The sequence below is a fragment of the Erpetoichthys calabaricus genome, chromosome 4, assembly GCF_900747795.2.
Source record: "Erpetoichthys calabaricus chromosome 4, fErpCal1.3, whole genome shotgun sequence".
Classification (NCBI taxonomy): domain Eukaryota; kingdom Metazoa; phylum Chordata; class Cladistia; order Polypteriformes; family Polypteridae; genus Erpetoichthys; species Erpetoichthys calabaricus.
In genome coordinates, this window is record NC_041397.2 from 277,941,184 (window position 1) to 277,950,348 (window position 9,165).

The following is a 9,165-nucleotide window of genomic DNA, read 5'->3' on the forward strand; positions in this document are numbered from 1 at the left end:
AGTAGTCCTGCGGTGGGTTGGCACCCTGCCCAGGATTGGTTCCCTGCCCTGTGTTGGCTGGGATTGGCTCCAGCAGACCCCCGTGACCCTGTGTTCGGATTCAGCGGGTTGGAAAATGGATGGATGGATGGATTAACTTAGTAATAGATAATTTTCAGTGACATGTTATATTTATGGCACAGCTGTTCCAACCATTTAAATATATTCAAATATATTGCCAATATACAAACCTCTAATACCCCCAATAAGGCCCTAATACCAAAACATAGTTCATACATAAAACATTGTGTGCTTCAGGGATGTAAGTGTTCATCTGATAGCAGTACTTCAGTCCTTAAGTGTCCCTTTCACTGGATTTTCACTCCATGTCTAAACAATGGATACAAGTTCATTTTTGTCTAACTCCTTTCATAGTCTCACAGAATGCAAACTTCCATCCTACTGTACTAATAAACTCAAAGGTTAGGCACTTATTACTGGTGTTATGGCTGTCGCTTACATGCTGTTCTCTCTTTCTTATCTATCTGTGGGATGAGAGCTCACAGCAGATGGGAGAGGCGTAGTCCTCACAGATGGATCTGCTCCACTACTTCATATATCACCACTGCAGTATGCTGGAAGTTTCCATCTCCAGAACGATGTTGGATTGCCATTCAGCTTAGGTGGTCTGTCAGATATTTCCAACATGAAAAAACTGTTAGTGGCTTTTTTTTCTATATTGGTCAAATGCTTTCTTTTTGTTGCATTTCTTGAAATGTCCTCATTTTCTATATTTGAGATTTCTGTCTCTAGGAAAAGTCAAAAGGACTTCTTACTTGACGACTTCTTGCTGTGTCAAGCTTAAATGGCTGAACACTGAGAAATATACATAGAAACTGACTAACCACAGATATTTTATTAATGTGTAACATGCTCATTCATAGGAACTTGAAGGTTGAATCTCCATATTATGTACTGGCCAATCAAACATGCCTAATTTAAAGAAATTTGGGTATAAATTATATTTTATATTCTACAGAAAATGAATGTCTAAAGGGAAAATGTGAGTGGAAAAGCCCAAATTTTGTAATATATTAAAAAGTGGTGTCTTTTAATATGACTGAAATTATAATATAATTATAAATAAAGGTCTTTTAAAAATCTAATGTAAGTCTTTTCATTATTACATGAGCTTGTGCAGCTATATTTTAATGGCTTTGCAAGCCAAAGGATTTCTCTTGGAGTTTAATTTATTGTATAAAAAATCCTAGGAACAAATTTACACTAAATCAATTAAACTAGTAGCTTGAGCATAATTAATCTAGAGGTTCATGATCACTAATATATTCACATATACAGTACATACAAGGAGACCCAAAAGTCCCTGGAATTGATCAGTAGCACAGGACTAAGGTGTAGTTGTTGAAAATATCGCTAGGTATCTCATGCCTACAGTGTGGTTAATCAGTCTGCCAAGAACCATCATGCTGAGCTGATTGAGGCCGTATTTCTGGTGTTTATTCAGCGATTTCTTTTCTCCAATCCACCATAGCAGATTTTCAAATGACTATGACGATCATATATTTTGACATTGATTAACTTGTTCATAAAGAGTTTGTTCCCTGTGAACAGACTGTTAATCAGGAACGTTAGAGTGAAGTGCTGAGGTATCTTGGGAATGCATCTGGAGAAATGTCCGGAGAATCGGTGGATTTTGGACAATGACGATGCACCTGCAAACAATACGTTGTCAAAACAGTTTTTGACCAGAAACAATGTGGTTGTTGCATCACATCCACAGTACTCACCAGATTTCACTCCCTGTGACATCTTTTTGTTAGTGAAATTGAAGAGAAAAATATTTGTTACCATACTAGAAACCCAGGAAGGAACACAGGAGGCTCTAGACACACTAACAAAAGATGAATACAGAAAATATTAACAGGAACAGGAGAAGTGATGGGACAATTGTGTGCGTTATGTCAAGGAGAGCATTTTAAAGGTGACTGTAAGGGAATTGCTGTAAGTTTTTTATAATAATTTTAACAATTCCAATAATTTTTGCTCTCCTCCTCATACACACAAGTATAGTATGTGTATAACCAATAAACTATCTGAGTTACTCAGCATTGACCAATTTGAGAAACTGGAAAGGTAAGAAGTGATTACAAATGATATTTAAATGATGAAAATTTTATTTCTATTAAATTTGTTATTGTTCTGCCAGTAACAAGGATTTCATTTTCAATGATTTGATTTCCAAGAACACAATCAAAGGACAACACTCCAATCTTAGTTTTCACTCTGTAAACTTGGTAGAATAGTATGTGTTCATTGTGACCATTACACTTAAGACCTTATGATGTCACAGTAATTTATTTCAGGGTCCTTTACCTAGCAACATGGTACCTATTGTTCTTGGAAAGGTAGAGGCCACAAAAAAAAAGGCGTTGAAAGAGACATGAAAAATAACTCCGCCAAAGTAAATAAATTCCAATTGGAAAAGCTGTTATCAGAATTGGAATCTACATTTTCCAAAACTTGAAATAAATCAGAAAAGGTGAAGCCAAATATCATAAGAAAGCCAAAGAAAAAAACTTGCATGTAATGTATATAACTATTTTTAGTAATGGAATCTGCCTAAGTATACTGTATAGTATTCTTGGTTTGTTCCTCTGTTGTCAAGAATCCCAAATTGCAACAGGGAACTCCAGAGACAATATGGCATCCCCGGGACAGTTTGGGCCCATGAATGAACAGTGAAGTACTGTAAGTGCTTGATTAAAGAACAAGTTAAAGTAATGGGGAGAAATTAGATCGGACCTCTTGGTTGAAAGGCTAGTGTGTTAACCATTACGCCACTATCACAACCTGCAGCCCCCCAAGTGGGTGAGGCCAACTGTTATATCTCAAAGACCTAACGTAAGACCTATTTAGATAACATTAATTTTACACCAGGAGGTGGGGTAACGTCAGTGCTAGAAGTGGGCTGGTACGCACCAATTCTTGCCTTATGAGTGCCCGTTGTTAATGTATACATAATGGTGCATACTGTCAGTTAGCAACCTTTATTTATCACAATACTTCACTTTGCAACTGCAAGGGGGATCTTCAATCCCCCTCACGCTTCACACAAATTGTGCATATAAGTGTGTCTTCAGACCTCTGAGGGGATACCTGCCCCTCCGTTTTTGAGCACACACAAGAGTACAGCCAGTTCCTTATTTTCACTTCAGACACTGGGTAAAGTAATTTTTAAAGAAAGACCACTATCATTAATGTTCATTTTTGATGGGATTTTACTGACATATTGATCTGCACAAGACTAGTTTAACCTGGGGTTATTGTTAATGACTTTTGTTGAAGTTAAAAGGCTCTGCAATATATATTGAGATCCGCAGTCTGTAAAAATATACTGACATGAGTGATTGAGACAGGCCTAAAATTTCACTGGTCCTCAGGTAATGATTGCTTTACCCCACATCCTGGTGTAAAACTAATCCCGTATGAAGGGGGCTTTATGCACAGAGATGTACCTGCATGATACATTTCAACTCTGTAACTTGGAAAAAAAAGTTGTATGAAAATAATAAATAATTAGAAATTAGATAGATAGATAGATAGATAGATAGATAGATAGATAGATAGATAGATAGATAGATAGATAGATAGATAGATAGATAGATAGATAGAGTGTCACACACGTGTGCATGGGAGGCAGCTAAAGGGCCTGAATGAGAGTAATTCCATGCCAGACCAGGGGGTTGTGGAGTGCACTAACTCTTTCTCTCACTTCTCTGCAGACCAGTTATGGAAATCCTGCCTGGCCCCAACGATGTCACTTCCGGTTCTGGGCTCACTGTTAACATCACTTGTGGGTTTCTGGTCCCACTGATGACAGCACGTCAGGTTCTGCCCCCACTGATGTAATTTCCTCCACTCTCTTTAAAGCCCCCATCTTTGTGCTACTGAGTCAGTTCTGTTTGGGAATCGAACATGTAAACATCAATTATCTCTGTTTAGCAGCCAGGAACGATATATGGGTGGCTGCCCCAAACCTTTTTGTGTCTCCTTCCTTTGTTTGTCCTTGACAATAGATAGATAGATAGATTATTGATCCCAAGAGAATTTCAAGCACCAATAGCCAAGAATTAATTAGTAAATTAAATACAAACATTTAAGTACACTTACTACTCAAATAACAAATACTGTAAAAATGATGCAATCACAGTACACTAGATGGTACATACAATAATTCCAGTGCAGTGAGAATTTTGAAAATAATACTACTATCAAAGTGACAGGTGACACATAATATCAAAGTCAAAATGACAGATACTAAAGAGACTTAATGTCAAAGTAAAATAAAATAAAGTGACATATGCTGATAGAGTAATATTAAACAAAAAAGGGGGTTATACAGTAATGTCCAAGTAGTGAGATATCAGATGTATGTAGTGTATAGCCAATAGATCTAATATAGCTTATGAGCAGAGTAGGAGGATCAGGTTTAGAACCCCACCACCAACCCACCCTTGTTATAAAGAGATGAAGAGTCTAATGACTCTCGGGACAAAACATCTCTTGTATCTCTTGTATGGCATGTCCCTGAGTTCTCACAGAAGTCCGATGTTTACAGGGTGAAGAGGAAAGGGGAAAGAACAGTCCCCTCTGGAGTTCCTGTGCTACTGATTACAGTCTCTGATGTGCAGTTCCCCAGTCTGACAAACTAAGGTGGTCTACCAGTGAGGTAATCTGTAATCCAAATCATCAGGTGTGAGTCCACTCCAATCTGGACAGCTTGTCCCACAGTAGGATGGGCTGGATGGTGTTGAAGTCACTGGAAAAGTCAAAGAACATGATACTCACAGCACTACTCAGTCACAGGCTCAGGTTGAAAATGTGCTGAAGGGGTTCTGCCAGTTCTGCAGCAAAGGCCCTTAGATGTCTTAAACACACCTTATCTGGGCCAGCTGCCTTCCTAGGGTGCATCCTCCAAGGTTCTCCCCTAATCTGGTCAGCAGTGATGGTATTAGAAACAAGGAGTAGAGAAGCACAAAGGCTGTTAGAAGCTTCTGATGTGCAGCTATGCTGGTGGGAGGGAGAGGGCTGCATGATCTATACTGGCATTCTACGAAAGGGGTGGGTGAATAGCTGTGAGGAAGGGAGTGATGGCCGGTGATTTTGTGACAGGTAAAGCAGGAGCAGGGCACTCATACCGGTTGTAGAAGAGATTGAACTCATTTGCTCTCTCCACATGGTCCTCTGCTGTACAGCTCTTCCTTTGCTTATAGCCTGTGATGGTCTTCATACCATCATACACCTCCCTGGTGTTGTTTTTTTCCTGTAGGATTCCTTAGCCTCTCTTAGTCTACCCTTAAGATCCTTCTGTATACTCCTCAGGTCTGCCTGGTCCTTGTTATTGAAGGCTCTCTTTTCTTGTTAAGAAGGTCCTTAATATCACTGGTAATCCAAAGCAGTGTATAGTTTTAACAGGGACAACAGTGTCCATACAGAAGTTCAGATAGTCTGTCACACAGTTTGTAATTCCCTCAATATCCTCTCTAAGTGGTTCCTGTAGAACACTGCAGTCAGTACTAAGGGTATTTTCAGCTTCAGGAGACCATTTCCTGAAGGAGCATGTAGTTGTGAGTTGTCTTTGAACAAGTGGCTTATGATGAGGCTGTAGAAAAACAAGATTATGATCAGATTTACCCAGTGGGAGGAAGGGAGTGGTTTGGTAAACATCTATTATGTTTGCATACAAATGTTCTTTCTGATGGGACAATCAACATACTGAAAGAAGGAAATCAGAGTTGATTCAGTGTAGTATGATTGAAATTGGTAGAGTGTAACTGGTGTCTGGTCACACTTACAGGTAATCTAACTTTGTCACCTTTAAAATATCCGACTACGCCACCCAGTTTTATTAAGAGACTGGGAACTCCTGAAATTTACCAATAATAGCACACAGGTTTCTTTAAATTGGGCGGTGAGTAAACACACAATGAAAGACACAACAGTAATTTTAGAAAAAAGCAACAGTAAGTTCTATTACACAAGACAATATAAGGTACATTAAAAAGATAAACGAACATAACAAAACCTAAACATATCAGGAATTAATTTCCTTTTTTTTTAAAGGAAAATACACAGTCCACACTCTAAAAGTCCGTTAAAAACAAGAATTGGAGGATACAACCTTTTGTGGTGCAGAGTCCAGTTTGTGCACTGTGTTAACCCAACACTTAATTGTTCAACTGTCCACGGATGCACTCTGTTCCCCGGACACTCGTTCCCCTACAGAAGTTGTGTCAAATAGTTGAATCCCTGTCAGCGTCTCTTCGTTGTTCCTTTTTCTTCCACTCTGGGCTCCTTGTGTTGCTGGGACCTAGGCACGCCTCATTTCTCGTCTGTCAGCTTTGCTTGGTCCTTTCATGCGGATTCCCTCTCTCGCTGAACCCACATCTCTTTGTGGAGCTGTCTCTTCCTCCCTGGAAGTGTTGCCGTCCTTGTGCCTCACGTCGTGCCAGCCAGGTACCCTTGTCTGCCTGCGAGCCCCTGTGCTCTGTTTGAGTGTCTTGGCAGCGTTTTCTGTGGACTGTCCTCTCTGCCTTCTGTTGCCCAGGAGTTTTAAATCTTTTCCAGTCCCTGCTGTTGTCAGTCCTGGACAATCAGTTTAATCAATGGCACATCTAAATTTCCTGGGTTTAACAATTAATGAAAACACAAGTTAACAAAATGTATTGTTACTAACCATTAATGAGTACAGATCTGCTGATTAGAAACCAATATTGTCAAACATGTTAATTTCAGGTAAATACAGACATCCTCCAAGGCCAGACTTCAAAGCGGTGACTCCTTTGCAAGACAGCAAATACCTACACAAACAACCCTGACACAATCAGTAACTGGATTATCCAAGATCCTCCAAGGAAGCAGTAATTCTTTTATCACACGTGGTATTGTTTGTATACTAAAACAGCCAGACTTCAAAGCGGGGACTCCTTTGCAAGACAGCAAATACCTACACAGACAACCCTGACACAATCAGTAACTGGATTATCCGGGAAATCAAAAAACAAGGTCCCCTTCTGACAAGAGACTGCAATGAAAACTTCTGGGTGTTGCATCTGAAGTCTCGCAAGGGTAGCGAGTATGACATTACACACATTCCCTGCATCTGGCCATGGAGGAACGTAAACAACAACAACAATAGCTTGAGAAAACTCAATGGATATGTAGCTTGGACGTACACCCACTACTAACAGTTCAATATCCCAACAGTGGATTGTTTCCTTAACTGTTACGTACCCTGAGTTACATCACCTGATGTTGCTAATTAGTGTGGGTCCCTCACCTTTGCTTTTGCCACAGTGTTTAGCATCCCTGCCAGCTCTTACACTTGAGAACCCAGGAATGTCCACACTCACATCGGGAATTCTGTCAATTAGCCATGTCTTCATCAGACATAACAACTGCACTCTCGATAGACCTGATGGTTTTTAATTCATGTCTATAGCACGTCCATCTTGTTGACCAGCAAGTTTACATTCCCCATTACTATCGATGGAACAGATGGTTCATATTTCCTACGTTTCCTGGCAAGCTTTGCCTTTACCTTTGTGTCATCTCTGCATCCCCGATACCTGCACCTCAGTTCTTTTGGAATGAGCTGCAATCCACCAGGGTGTCTATTAGTTTGGAGTGTGAGTAACTCTTCCTTTGTGTAAGCAAATGTTCTGCTGCTCACTTGTTCTGTAATGAGATCCATATCCATAATATACTTAAACAAAAGCACTGCACACGTAGTAGACAAACAGTCGAGAAGAAGCTTTATGCTAGAAGTAAATAGTACTAGAGTGTTGTACTGTGTTAGCCATTATGGATGGATTGCATATTGTAATCTTTTTAGTTAATCAATAAAAGGTATCATTTTGCTTGATTTCTCATTACTACTGCAGGTAAAGAAAAAAAGAAAATGTAACATAAATGGAGCTAGTGGTTAGGCTGCCACTTATGGCGGGATGTGGGTTGTGGGTGATATAGTCATATTCATACAGGGGTGGGCAAAAGTAGGTTTACAGTTGTTCGTAGAAAAATATATGCACGGTATGATTATTACAATAGCTTTATTAACTTTATTAACTCAAAAGAATGTCACAATGGCACAGTACACTTAGGTACAATCTTTTAACTGTTCCAATTCCCTGCCTGTTGTACTCACAACTGTAAACTTATTTTTGCCCACCTCTATGTATACTGTCACACACGTGTGCATGGGAGGCAGCTAAAGGACTCAAATGAGGGTAATTTCATGCCAATCCAGGGGGTGGCGGAGTGCACTAACCCTTTCTGTGTTTCCTCTGCAGACCAGTTACAGGAAATTCCACCTGGCCCCGATGACATCACTTCCAGTTCCGGGCCCGATGACCTCATTTCCGGTTTCAACTCTGCTGACCTCACTTCTTCTGCCTGACCATAAAACTGCCATTTTGTTTCATCCAAGTCAGTTCCGTTTTGGACTCAGTGTGACCACAACTGCTTGAATCTTTTTCATTTTTTGAAATTCAACTTACATTATACAGGGCGGCTACCCCAAACCTTTTTGTGGCATTTGTCTGTTCATTTCACAATACACTATACACATGTTTTCAGTTGTTTAGAGTCTAAAATCTGGCGACTAGAGATTTTTAAAACTATATGAGAAGAAAAGCTCAGTGTTTCATCACTTACGATAAAGCCCAAGAGAGTTCACAGTCATCAATCATACATTTCTAGAGTGACAATTGAAAGTGTTAGAAAGGTCAAGCAAGCCCTCAGCTCTGGATTAAATGGCTTTTCAGTGAAAATTGGTGCTGTTTCATTAAGAAAATTGGTCTTTATCTCATTATGCTGACAATCTCCGGATTTTGGACCTTAATCAGATTGTTCACATATGTAGACTTTCTCACCCGCTCTGAAGGCTGGCGTGCTCTACAGCTCTATATCCAAGTGGGCACAGTATTAATCACATTCAACCACTTGCCAGCTTCATCATATATTATGGAGGAATTTATCAAGATTCAAATTTTGGATCTGCTTATTTTGTTAACTTTAAAATCTCTTGGCACACAACAATGATCCTGACAAACAGAAAGTGCAAAAGCAGATGATACAGTGGTAGAAATAATATTTAACCCTCCT